Source organism: Peromyscus leucopus, chromosome 11 (assembly GCF_004664715.2).
Source record: "Peromyscus leucopus breed LL Stock chromosome 11, UCI_PerLeu_2.1, whole genome shotgun sequence".
NCBI lineage: Eukaryota > Metazoa > Chordata > Mammalia > Rodentia > Cricetidae > Peromyscus > Peromyscus leucopus.
Genome location: NC_051072.1, coordinates 64,132,164 through 64,146,916, shown reverse-complemented (window position 1 = coordinate 64,146,916; position 14,753 = coordinate 64,132,164). Strand labels below are relative to the sequence as shown.

The 14,753-nt window shown below is 38.5% G+C and overlaps 1 non-coding gene across 1 annotated transcript; it reads right to left on the bottom strand.

Annotated features, from left to right (window-relative positions):
- Positions 1–10,088: 10,088 nt before the first annotated feature.
- Positions 10,089–10,195, bottom strand: LOC114697402. The gene has a single exon (XR_003735176.1). It is a non-coding gene; the product is annotated as a U6 spliceosomal RNA (small nuclear RNA).
- Between the last annotated feature and the right edge of the window lie 4,558 nt (positions 10,196–14,753).

Genomic DNA, 14,753 nt, shown 5'->3' with positions numbered 1-14,753 from the left:
GTGAGTAGAAATATGTGTTGTGTTTTCCCAGGGAAAGTCTTGTCACACAACACTATGTCAACCACATACATTCACTTGTGACTTCACACACTTATGGCCTCCTCCACTCCTCAAGTGTCAGATATAGCTAGCACTCCAACCTCGTTTATTCTCTATATTAATTGCTCTCCACTGCAACAAGAAGCTTCTCTAAGGAGGGCTGAGTGTCACACTAACCTATGGGTATAAACACGGGAATTTCTTTGACAACATAACCACTTGGCACAACAATTATAGTAAGTTCATCCAGAGCTTATGACCTCCACAGCCATGGGCATCTGAATAGGTTTGCAGGACCATCCTAAGTTCCCTCTGTGGTGATATTTTGTTTTTGCTTGAATAAATAAAGCTTGCCTGGAGATCAGAGAAAAAAGCCAGCCATTACAAGTAAACACAAAAGTCATGCAATGTTAGCACACGCCTTTAATCCTGGCACTTCGCAGGCAGGGATCTGTCTGGATCTATGTGAGTTCAAGGCCACACTGGGAACAGAGCCAGGCGTGGTGGTACATGTCTTAAATTCCAACACTAGTTAACCATGGAGATCTGGAGGTCTGATCAGACAAACAGGAAGTGACAGTGCTGGGGGGGGGGAGAGGAAGTGATGTAGCTGGACAGGGCGAGCAAATCAGATGGCAGAACAGCAAGGCACATAGGAGTGGGTAGACAGGAAGTCTCTCTTTTGGAAGCTGCGGAGTTGGTGAGGTGAGGTTAGCATGTGGCTGCTCTATTCCTCTGATCTCTCTCAGGTTTTCACCCCTATATCTGGCTCTGTGTTTTCTATTAATAAGACCATTTAGCAATTCATCTGTATCCCTCTTAGAAGTGGGTCTGAAATTCAATCAGAAAGCAGTTAAGTGCCCCTGTGACAGTGATGCCACCATTGCCTTACAGAATTCGTCATGTTTGACAGGTGCAACTGTAGCTCACAGGGTTCACAACTGTTTAAAATTGTTGGTGACCCTTTCTCCCACAGCCTATGTAGTACTATGAATGCTAAACATCTGGGAAGAAGTTTCCATGTTAATTTAGTTTGCTTTCTCCATATCTTATCACCAAAGTGTATGTTGTCTTCAGCAATACACTCTTACTTTCAAGTTCCGGTGGGCAGCCAAGAGCAATGACAATAGCCTGTATTATCTTAGGGGATTCTGGGGCCTCCCTAAAATAAACAAAAATTTACTAGGTGATATCTCATCTGCCGCTGAGATTTTAACTTCATAACCTATGGCTTCTGGGGGAATATTATCAACTTATAGAGGGTATATCCATTCAAATTCTTTAAAAAGTGGGTTCAGGATAGGATTCTCACTGTAACAACATTGCCAAGAAGTCAAAATCTGAAATAGATGCAATAAAATATTTGTAGTAAAGCATATATGGTTGTGTGGTTTTTTTTTTTTTTTTTTTTTTTTTGAGACAGAGTCTCTGTGTATAGCCCTGGCTGTCCTAGACCAGGTTGGCCTCAAACTCACAGAGATCTGCCTGCCTCTGCATCCCAAGTACTAGCATTAAAGTCATGTGCTATCACTGCCCAGCAACATAATTATTTTTTTCCTGCTCTCTTTATATTATTTTTTTCACTGCTGTAAAGTTCATGTGTCTGATTTGCTTCCAAATAAATTCAGCAACGAAATTGATAGCTTCGTGCAGTCTGTATTTTCCCATAGAAATAACATTTTAATATTTTTATTAACCTTTAATAAAATTTTCATTAGTCTTTATGTGCAGAGCTGGGGCTTTGTAGATAGTATTTTGCTTCTAAACACTCCCTCTCTTAATTTTTTCACCTTTGTAAGGATGTGAAGTGGTCATGTCCACACCTAGAACATGAATATAATGCTGCTGCACCCCAGGCTTGATTAAATCTCTTTCATTTTCATTTAAAAAAGGTGAAAAGGGATTAATAACCCTTTGAATAATTTTATAAAGAGCTAGTTTTTAGAAAGATTGTGTTTTTCCAATGCAATAATGTTGTTTCTGCTTTAAGGTTTCTGTACTTAGTAACCATATCATGATGCTCTTCTGGGCATCTTTAGAGTTTTAGTTATCTGGTTCTTCCTAATTCCAGTAATTTCTGTCCAAATCCTTGGTCAGGATTCAGCTATTATAGAATACTCCTTGTGATGAACAGTTTGTGTGTATGTGTATGTGTGTGTGTGTATGTTTTTTAAAATATACTATGTTACTAGTTCTTTGGGGATTTCATTCATGCATACTGTGTTTGACAGAAAGTCTTGGTATTAGCTGAGTTCGGCAGTTTTCCAGTGTGTATGTTTTTTTGAAATATACTATGTTACTGGTCTTTAAAAAAAACAAAACCCAAAATTTTAGTTTTTAGATTGCAGATTTATAGTAACATTGTGAGAATAATGCAGAAAGTTCCCACACACACTTTCTTCCCCCTCATTAACGTATATTGGTATTATATATTGATCAGTAGTAATAGTGATACATTAATATTCACTAACTTCTAAATTCCTGGGTTGATGTTCTGTTTGCCTTGTCCTTTATCTGTTCTATGACCTCAAACAGGGAGTTATAATTTGACAGTACTTTGTTTTTTGTACATTATTTTGTTGCTCACATGGTTCCAACTTTGTCCTTTCATCTGGCTCATGTGTCCTGTGTTTCTTATTTTTAACCACTTCAGCATTCTCTAGACTTATGTCCATCCTGAGTTCATGATTAAGTCATTATGCCAAGTAATTTTCATTCCTCTTATTAGAAAATGGAACTAGAAACCATGATGTAGGCACTAGTTGTGTTTATTCCTACTGGAATGTCTTTGCACTTAATCCTTCTTGGCTGATGAAGCGCGTGCGTGTGTGCGTGCGTGCGTGCGTGCGTGTGTGTGTGTGTGTGTGTGTGTGTGTGTGTGTCTGTCTGTGTCTGTGTCTGTATCTATGTTTCTCTCTCTCTCTCTGGCCTTTTATATACGTATCTATAGTATTTCTAGAACACAACCATCTGGGTCTGCATTAGGCTAAGCAGAAATTCATTCTTTCCCTTTGAGCCATAGCCACACAGATCATCCTGGCTTTCTTTCTTTCCTTGTCTGTGGTCTCCTCCAAAGTATTTGCCACCAGTTTATTAATACTCTCTCTCTCTCTCTCTCTCTCTCTCTCTCTATATATATATATATATATATATATATATATATGTATATATATATAATTATATATATATAATTGAGTGCATGATTTCAGCAGTTAGAGTATAGGGTTTGTATACTAATCATTCTCCCTTCTGTTTCACAGACTTTGTCAATTTCCAACGTTACCTACACATCCTCTTCTGTCAGGTTATTTCCTAAGTTGGTAATAGTTACAGTTTATTTTGCCACAGTTTGCACTCCTTCTAAATAGTTTTGTCTTGTCTTGTCTTGTCTGTTTTGCCTGCATGTATGTCTGTGTGAGGGCATCAGATCCATTGGAACTGGATTTACAGCCAGTTGTAAGCTGCCATGTGGGTGCTGAGAATTGAACCTGGGTCCTCTGAAAGAGCAGTCAGTGCTCTTAACCACTGAGCCATCTGTCCAGCCCCTAGTTTTTTGTTTTTAATATTTATATATATTGAAGTTCATTCCTTGTATTTCAGTGTTCTATGGGTTTTGACAAGTGCACAATGTCATGAATTCACTACTACAATAATATTCACACTCCAAATTCCATGTCTCCACTTGATAAGTTCTCCCCTCTGGGCTCAAATGCCAGGCAACAACTTACTTATCATAGTTTTTCCTTTTCTATGATGTCATATAAATAGAATAACACTGTGGTAGCCCATTCTGACTGGCTTCTTTCACTTTACACTTACGATATATTTATATCTTTGTACACTATTAGTTTTTAATAAAAGAAGATGTTAATATATTTTATTGCTTGTGATAACTTGTGGAATTACTGTACATGAACTGTATGAATAGCCACGAAATGCACGCCTTTAATCCCAGGACTTGGAAGGCAGAGACAGGCAGATCTCTGAGTTTGAGGCCACGCTGGTCTATATAGAGTGGGTTCCAGGACAGCTAGGGCTACACAACACAGAGAAACCCTGTCTCAACACCCCAGCTTCCCACCCTTCACCCCCCACCCTCCCATCCCCATATGAAGAAAAAAAGCCCTTTGTTTATCTGGCTCAATTAGCATGAACAATCACAAACAAAGAACAGAACACTGGTAGGTAATTGATCACCCTACTGAAGAGGAATACACGTACGATTTTTAATTTAATAATGCTCTTTGTGAGAGCAACATGAAACACATAGATACATAGTCTTACTACTTCACACAAAAGGTATAGATTTCCTTATAAATGCTTAGATATTTGCGAATGTTATAAAAATTAGCATATTTTAAAATTTATTCATGTTATTGAAATACTTCTTGTTTTCATGAACATAATTCTGCATGCTCTTAGTTTATTTTTTATTTTCTAAAAAAAAAAAATTGAACCTAAAAACAACAACACAAAAACAAAACTAAATTGAAACTGTCAGTTATAACCTCATTTACAAAGGAAACATTTTAGGTATATTTTCTACCAGACTTTGAATGACTTCTAAAACATTATGCTTTTTAATTTTATTTAGCATTATGATATTTTATGCTAAGGGACTTTACAAGCAAATTTTTAAATTTATTTGTTGCACAATCATTTGGGTGATCCTATATGCTGACGTTTCCTTTTCAACTATTGTAAAAAATTATATAATAATATTTTAACAATCACTTTGTAAGAAAAATTTTCTACTAATTTCAATTAATTTTCTTCAGAGAAATTCCTAAAAGGAGAAATAAAATACAAATCTTGTATCAATTAGAGATAATTTCATCTGTAAGAATCAAAAGCCCCCAACTAAAAACAGCTTCAGCTATCTTCAATTAGAATCAAATAGAAACTATTTTATGAATTGCTTAAAATAATAATGATAAAATTTACAGTATTGTGAGTAGGAAACACAGTGATAGAATTCAGATCTGTTTTGCTCACAGATGAGGTGGCATAAAGATGACCCCTTGTCTTCTTGGGGCCTTTTCATTCTGAGTGTCCTGGGTTTGCTGATGGGCTTGCTTCCTCATTGGTCACAGTATGCTGCTATTGTTCTGAACATTTATGCCATTATCTCAGGCCACCAGAGGCAGTGAGCTTTCCTATTTGTCAGTTTAAAAATTATTATTTATCATTTTATTATTATTACATAAAATCTATTCTCTCAACAATGTTCAAGCATAGAGTATGTTATTACTAGCTGTGGTCATCATTGTATACAGTGTGTTTCCATCTTGGGTAAGTTGGTACCATTTGACCAACTTTTTTTTTCATTTCATCCTCTCTGAATGTTCCTTAGATTGAATTCCCTTCCATTTCTAAAATTCATGTTTTTTCTCTAGATTCATTTTCTTTGTAAATAGGCATATCTAATTTGCATTTTGTGTTTTCCCCCTAATTTAGTCATTAATATGTTAAATTAATGCCATATCATCCCACAATGGCCACAGAAGCAGAGAGTTCTACTTTTGTCAAAATGGAAGATATCTTTTAGAAGTCTAGCGATACAAAGTTCATATACACTAGGAACCAAACACTTTTTTTCTGATGCTAGGAGATATATTGGTGAAAAAAATAGGAGACAATTTCATTCTAGTGAAGAGACAACGTAATTGGACAGTATGTAATATCAAATAATCAATTTTACAAACAAAAATGCAATTGAGTTATGGAATAGAGTGATGGACAGTGCTGTTTTGTAAGAAATGCTCAGAGAAGTCTCACTGCAGGTGAGTTTTAGGGAATCTGAAAATGGCAGGCCGTTAGCTGCACTGAGAAGGCCTTGGAGATGCTGGTGAGCTGGAAGGGCAGCAGGGTGCAGGCAGGGCGTCTGCACATAGGAAGGCCAGGATGAGGAGGTTGGGAGGAGGCCCTACATCTCCTTCTCAGCTCTGGTTAGGGCTTTGTAGTTCTCTTTTTTGTTCCTCTACTTCCCCACTCTTGTAGACCCGGTACTCCAGGGAAAAATTCTGTTTTCCTTTTCCTGATGTTGACTATAGCTTTTCTCCCCTCCTTCCGTCCCTCCCTGCATCCCTCCGTCCACCCCTTCCCTCCTTCCCTCCCTCCCTGCATCCCTCCGTCCACCCCCCCCTCCCTCCCTCCCTCCCTCCCTCCCTCTTTCTGTCCTCCCTGTATCCCTCCGTCGACCCTCTCCCTCCCTCCCTCCTTCCCTCCTGCATCCCTCCGTCGACCCCCTCCCCCCCCTCCCTCCCTCCCTCCCTGCATCCCTCCGTCCACCCCCTCCCCTCTCTCCCTCTCTTTCTTCCTGTTTTTTTTTTTTTTTTTTTTTTTTTTTTTTGTTGTTGTTGTTGTTGTTGTTTTGGTGTTGGGATTGGTTCTGGGACCTAACATTTCTGAGGTAAACATTCTGTCACTGGACTAAATCCCAACATTTGAACTTCATTTCTGAAGAAAACTTTGGGTACAAATTTCCGGATTGATGGCTTTTCTTTCTTTCATTAAGAAGGACATCATAGCACTTCACTTTGCCTCCTGTGATTTCTGATGAATACATTGTTTGTCATTGTAACGGCCCTGTAACACTTTTTCTGCTTTAGGTACAATCTTTTCCCTCTACTTGTTACTGGGGTTGCTTCTTAGCTTTCAGTTTGTGACAATTTGGTTATCATGTGATTAGGGTTAGATTTTCTTGACTTTATTGTGTTAGAGCTTTGCTCAGGCCTTTGAATTTGTAGGTTTATGTGTTATATTTGGGGAAATTTTAGTCTACACGTGTGTGTACACCTGCCTATGTATATATACACAAAATGCACACGTGCGCACACATACACAAAGGATTTTACATTATCCTCTCTAGAACACAGATGATGTAAATATTCTTTTTTTTCTTGTAGCCTCTGAGGTCTGCTCATTTTCCAATGTATTTTCTCTCTGTTGTTGAAATTGGATAATTTCTATTCCTGTATCTTCAGATGTACTGATTCCCCCCCCCTTTTTTTGCACTGACTTATTTTCTAATAAAATCATTAACTAGTTTTAGATAGCATATGATGTACTGGTTTTTGGGGTGGTATTTGTGTGTGTGTGTGTGTGTGTGTGTGTGTGTGTGTGTGTGTGTGCGCGCGGTTGCATGTGGATAACATTCCACATACTCTATTCTTACTCAGACCCACCTCTGCCTTCTTTCAACCCTTTCCCCATGTGCGCTGGTTTCTTCTTCCTTCCAAACAGTCCATCCCGTACCTCGTGTCACATCTGCTCTGTGACCCTCTCGCCCCTCCCCTCCCTTTAGACCTACCTCTTCAACCTCTCTTATAGTTCCTCTCTCCTTTTAATTAACTGTTAAGTTAACATGAGATGAGCTCACACATAGGTATCTTTATACTTGCTCTTCTATCCCCCTCCCTCTCACAGTCATCTCCTGAAAAACACTGACTCTTTAACTCTTTCATCTCCAGGCTGCTCTTGAGTGGATCCATTTTCAATCTCATTCATTGTAGTTTTCAGGTCTAAAACTTCTATTTTTTTTTTCTATTTTCTATTTCTTTCCTAAGCCTTTTATTTCCTTGTTTAAAGAGAATTTACAATTTTTATGGCAACATTTTATTGTGGCTACTTCAGATTTATTACAGAAAATTCCAACACATGGAACCTCTAAATAAAGTTGTGTTTTATCCAGCTTTCCTTATTTAAGTTGAGATTTTTTTTAATGATTTTGCTACAATGAGTAGTTTTATATTTCATCCTGAGCATTGTGAGTACTAGATATGAGACTATTTTCTATTTAAACCTTCTATTTTAGCAAGGATTCAGCATTTATATTAAAAATGCTCATCCTAGCATACCTTTGTAGGCAGTGGCTCAAATGTCAGTTTGGCTCTCAAAGTCTTGAAGTGTTGTTCTGTCTTAGTCCCATTTTTGCCTTTTAGAGACTAGAGAAATTCTAAAAAGCATTCCAAATTCATTTAAATTTGGATTTTCTGCAGTGTTGATTCTGAATTGTATGCATAGAGGTCTTTGCAGGATTTCCTTACCTCCTTCTTCTAGGTCGAAGGAGAATGCATAGTGCCTCATTGTAGCAGGGCAGAGGTGCAGGCAGCACAGTGCCAGGATCCGGAAGGCTGCAGCATCTGCAGAGTATGGTTGGCTGTGTCTTTCTTTCTCCTGGTATTCACCTGGAACAAACAGTTATGGTCAATATGTTTATGCTCTTCTCCACTTTCTCTTGCTCTGTTCTATGACTAGAACAAATGGCTAGTGAGTGTGTGTGTGTGTGTGTGTGTGTGTCTGTCTGTCTGTCTGTCTGTGTACTTGCTGGTGTTTCGGGTAAGCACACACATGCCACAAAACACACCAAAGCTTGCGTCATTCTTCCAGACCTGAACTCTCCAGTGCGGCTGCTTTCTTTTCTCCAGCACTGTGCTTTTATATCTAACATACAGATTTTGTCCAGAGGGTTTTGGTTGTTTGGTAATTAAAGGAATGAAGAGGGTGGGTAGAACATCTTTAGATCCTGTATCTTATCCAGATTGGAAGGCCGGATCTTTGGATTCTTTAGTGAGACACATTTGGATGTGACGTCATCTAACTGATGTACTAGAATCGCAGTGCTGGCTGTTACTCAGATCAAAGATAAAGTGTATATAAAGTTTAAAAATGAAAATACAAACATGAAATTGACACAAATCGTCCAAGTGGTGAGTGAGGTGGATGTGGCTAGAGAGAGAACGGTAGAAGTGGAGAAAGGTGGGAAACTGACAGAATTTCTTGGTGTGAGGAGAAGTGATAATAGCTTCTCATGTTTTTAACTTGGAGGACTGAGCATTTGCTGAGATGGGAGGCACGAGGGGAGACGTACTTTGGAATTAGACATGGAAATCAAGAGCTCAGAATTTGCATTTGCTGAGCTAGGGACTCATTCCAGATATCCAAATGGAGATGTTGAGCAGGCAACCGACTATTCAAGCTGAGATTGAGGAAGAGATTAGGGCCAGTTATATGAGTGAGCAGAAAATGGAGAAAAAGGAGCACAAGTTTGTCCACATTAAGTTTCCATTGCTGTAATGAAGCCCTGACCGAGTCAGCCTGGTGGAAGAGAGCATTTATCTGGCTTACACTTCCGTATCACAGTCCATCATCAAGGGAAGTCTATCATTAGGGCAAGAATTCAAGGCAGGAATCTGGAGGCAGGAACTGAAGGAGAGAACTTGGAAGAATGCTGCTTACTGGCTTGTTCCCCACAACTTGTTTAGCTTGCTTTCTTAAACCATCCAGGACCACTTGCCCTCCTGCGTCATTCATTAATCAGGAAAATGCCTCATAGATGTACCTGCAAGATGATCTGATGGAGGCAATTCCTCTTCTCAGGTGTTTCCATTTTTGCTAAGTTGACAAAAAACTAACCAGAATAATTGGCCCGTTGTTAACTTGACACATAAACATAACAGCATTAAACCATAACCTTTCCATTCCTGTTTGCTCCTGTGATTATGCTAATATTAAAATCACAATATAAAATATAAGACATCTTTAAAGGTTCCACAGTCTTTTTATTATTCCATCACTTGAAAGTTTGATGTCTCTCTCTCTCTTTTTTTTTTTTTCAAGTATCACAATGTTTATTGATAGATACAAGTATATAAAATCAGGGCATGAATATGACTTGATAAATTAAGTAGACTTAATTTCAATACTATAATAAGAGGACCAATTCTAATTCTCACCATTTGTTTCACACCCACAAAAACCACTTCAAGGGCATTAAAGATCTCTCAAAACTGATCAGTTTTGTGCAAGTAAACCATGTTTCTTTTAAAAAGATTTGTGCACTTGCCCAGGCTCAAGGATATTAAAATCTAGCACATAAAGCCCATTACTAGAGGTAGAAATACAGGCAATATACTATCACAGCAACAACCATCAATTACAGTTAAGAATTTTTCTGTAACAACCAAATGGATAATCAAATATTGCAACAACTCAAGTATTACTGAGCAAAGTGCATCTCTACAGTATTCAGTGTTGCTATTCAGTTTAAAAATATGGAACGCTTCACGAATTTGCATGTCATCCTTGCGCAGGGGCCATGCTAATCTCCTCTGTATCGTTCCAATTTTAGTTTATGTGCTGCCGAAGCGAGCACTTGATGTCTCTTTAAAATATCCAGTATCTTCACTGTGGGCTCATAGTAAGTAAAAAAGCAAGTTAAGTACTATTTATTCCAAGAAGGAAGACTCACAGTTGTCGTTATATAAAAGCGCAACCAGGATCCAGCAGTGTAGCTGAGTTTCATCCCTTGTGATCTTCTGGGCCCCAAAGAGGTTGGACTACTTCACATCTTCAGTTCTGCCAAACACAGCACATATAGCTCATCTCATAGGTTCAGGCCAGGTCCACTCCACACCGGCTCCTGTCCTGGTAGCTGTCGTATGACCCTGGCATTTTTATATTTTGGTTGTGAACCTAGCCTTTAACGGCCGAGTCATCTCTCCAGCCTGACCCTGGCATTTTTAATACCTTGGAGTCTCTACTGCAGCTGAGATTACACCTTCACCAGTGGCTTCCTGGCCTTTCTGCGGCGACTCAAACCCTGCCCCACATTGCCATGTCTCAGCTTCTCCCTATGACCTCTTCAATCTTGTCGTTTTCATGCTTCTAAAGTCACTACTATGTGGAAGACTCTTAAACATTATCTTTTCAGTTCATAGCTTGAGATACAGCCTTACCCCCTTACCACCACCCCAACAATCACTGGGCCACATCTTCTGTGTGCTGACTCAGAGGAAGTGCCTCCATGAAGATTTTGTCTCTCATTAGTCACAGCTCATTTTTCAGCCTCAGCGGACCAGAAACCACAGATTCTTAATTCAAATGTATCACTTAAATAGCCCTGTTAGTATTTGCTTCCCTTGGAATCTTCATAAGCCAGGCCTCTACCATCTAATTTCTCCATACTTTTATGTTCCCCAGAACAGCCCATTAAGAATCGAGCTCTCAGTGACTTCTGGCTGAACATTCCAAACACTAGATGATCAGGCTTGCCATAGCAATAGCCCACTCCCTGGGACCACTTCCTGTTTTAGTTTGCTTCTCTTTTACTATAATAAAATGCTGACCAAAACCATGTTAGGGGAGGAAAGCGTTTATTTGGCTTACACTTCCACTGTTCATCATTTAGGCAAGTTAGGACAGGAATTCAAAACAAAAATCTGGAGGCAGGAACTGAAGCAGAGACCTCAGAGGAATGCTGCTAACTGGCTTGCTCCCCACGGCTTGTTCAGCTGCGTCTTTTGTAGAACCTAGGACCACCTGCCCACCCAGATGTGGCATTGACCACAGTGGGGTGGGCATTCTCAAATCAATCATTGATTAATAAAATATCCCACAGATAAAATGATTCCTAATGACATTCTGCTATACTTATAGATAAGTGCCCTGTTCAACCCTCATCAGAGAAGCTTCCTCCTGCAGCAGAGGGGAACAAATACAGAGACCCACAGCCAGTCATCATGAAGAGAGTAAGAGACCTTGCAACACTTAGCCTTAGTTGGGCTGTCTCCATCAAAACCTTTCTCTCAAGGCTCAGGGAATCCCTCCAAAGAGGAGGTAGAAAGAGTATAATAGCCAGAAGGGATGGAGGACACCAACAAGACCAGATCTTCTAGAGCAACATGATCAAGGCTCATATGAAATCCCAGAAACTGAGGCAGCAAGCACAGGGCCTGTATGGGTCTTCACCAGGTTCTCTTTGTATATATTATAGCTTCCAGTTCAGTGTTTTTATGGATTCCTGAGTGTGTGAATGAGTGGTTATTTCTTCTCCCCTTCCCTTCCAGCTGGTTGTTGGCCTTTAAAAGCAATTTTGAAAACTGAATTTCCAGTTGCTGTAAGAGTGATGAGCCAGAGTACTTCAAGCTCACGAGACTCTGGTTCAACGGGAAATGATGTTGGATTTGAACTAATGAGCAGGTAGTTTGGTCTGTGCTGTTCTTGCATTCACATCTCAGTCCTAACTAAAGGTCCTGGTGTCATCCTGGGCCTTTCAGGGAGGTGTTTAATAAAGGCTTAATAAATGAGTTGTCTTGCCCAACTCTAATGTGATAATTTTTGTCTTATCTCATATTCTATGTTGTAATATTTTATTATTTCTTAGACGTCTATTCTTTTCTAATGAGAGACAGAAAGGGAGTGGATCTGTAGGGGAGGGGATGTGGGGAGCAATTAGGAGGAGGAGAAGGAGGGGAAATCTTAATCAGAATATATTATGTGAAAAAGGATCTATTTTCAATAAAAAGAAAAAGGAAATACCCCACAGACTTGAAGGGCACTCTGATGGATGTGATTTCTCAGCTAAGGTTCCCTCCTCTCAGGTGTGTCCAAGTTGTGTGAAGTTGGCAAAAGCTAAGCAGCACAGAGTCTAAATTGCTGAGACTTGGGGTTTCCTAAATTCACCCAATCTAAAACTGGACGCAGCTCATCTTTGCCTTGTCTTAAGGCACATCTTCCCTCTTTTGTTTTCTTGGCTTTTCCTGGACTATAAGGATGTACTGTCTTTCTTGTTTTTTTTTTTTTTTTTGGTCTTCTTGTTTGTTTTTTTTTTCTTCTTGTTTGTTTTTTTTTCTTCAGATTTCCTCCCTCATCTCTCCCTCAAGTATTCTTCTTCCCTGTATACTGTGTTCTCTAAATTCATTGTCTATTGGAGTTCAGAAAAATGGCTAATTCCAGGTCTGGGGCAGGAAACATATAATAAAGCTCAATATGTCCTGCATATTGATAAATAGAGAAACTACTGAAGACTATTGGAGTTAAATAAAGCAAGCAAACAAACAAACAAAACAACCCACAGAACTCAGTTTGAAAGCACTGATTCTGATAAGATTTGGGGTAATAATGAAGCAATAATAATTATATCAGATTAAAACAAAATATATATGTTAAAATCCACATATTATGATAGTATCCCATGTGCCCAATGGACCTTTTCCAAAGATATTAGGAAACTAGATCATTGTGAGAACTGATATACAAAAGAACTGTATTTAGACTCTATAAAGAGCTACTGTGGTAAAATTCTTTTCTAGAGAAAAGCACCAGGCAATAAATTTGTAAGAAATAACAAAATGTCAACATTTCAAAATTTATAATTAGATAATGGACTGAGGAAATGATAATAAATTGTGTCTAAAAAATTAAGTCAACAACAACTAACTCCGTATATTCATCTATTGTCATTAAAAGAGAAACACCAGACACAGTCTGCCTTATGACAGCCACTAGCCATGTGGTGGCCGTGGACTGTCTGAAAGGTTAAACTCTTAAATGTTACACTGTCATTTTAAAGACCAATTGAAGAAAGTAAACTATATCATTTTTGTTTGGGAATATTGATTAATATTGAAACATTAAAATTTGGACACACTTAGGTACACAAAATATCAAACTAAAAATTTCCCTCTTATTTTGTTTTACTTTTGGGAAGTATAGCTTGTGGAAAATTAAAATGATATGTATTGCTTGGATTATACTTGTTGTTCATGACTGGATGGATCTTCAGTGGCCAGAACATTGCTTAAAACTCTGCAGGTATCAAATAGCTCTTTGCTGTGTAAATGAATGGAATCATTAGCACATAAAGGAGTGTTTAATCATTTACATGATTTCATGTACTGAGCAGTCCAGATCTACTGAGGAAGGTGCAGTGGTGAGTGTGAGTGGTGGAGATCAAGAGGGCCAGGGAGGCTTGAAGGACAACATGGGGAATAGACACCACTGGTGTCTGGGGCTGTTCATCCCTTAGTATGATGTAAATGCCAACAAAAAACTCCATTCAATCCTCTTTCTTTCTTTACTCATCTTTTCCATCAATTTCCTTGAAGCTTTTGGACTTTTACTATTTATTTTGTTTTCTATTTGGCTTTAAAACTCTGTTGAGTCAACAGCTAAAAATAGAGCATATAACTTGGAATGAAAAGAAAAATTGCAACTAAATAAGTCAAGGAATTTGAGGTTTACTTAGCATATTATAATTGTACAAAATAATGGCTGCCATGATATTTTCATACATGCATAAAACAGGATTTGAATACGTTCACTCCCTTGTCATCATTTTCGCTCTGCTTAGGTTAATTTTCCCCCTAATACTCTCAATTTTGTGACCCTTTCCTCCCATGTTATGCACAAGAAGGAAAATGTTTTAATGGGGGGGCACTATTGGCTGAATATTTATGGCCATATGCTGGAATATTACCCCCTTGTAATAGCAGCAGCAGTAGCAGCAGCAGCAGCAGGAAGAATTGGGAGAAGACTAGGTTTGGAACACAGAGTGCTTATGTTGAAGTGTGCCCTTTATGAAAAGACTCCAAAGATCTCCATTTCCTCCTTTATCATAGCAATAAGATAGGCTTCCAAGACTGCTTTGTTTCATGATGATGTCTAGTTTTACCCATTTTCCTGCAAATGACACACTTTCATTCTTATTTATGGCTGAATAATATTCCATTTAAAATATTTATATCATATTTCATTTCTTCATTCTTTGATGGGCAAATAGACCGTTTTCATAACTTGGTTATTGTGAATAGTGTCACAGTAAACGTGAGTGTTCAGGTATACAATAGAGATTGTATTTTGCCTGGATTCTGTTTATAACATTTTTTTCCTGAGAATTTCATACATGGATATTGCATTTACATCATTTTCAC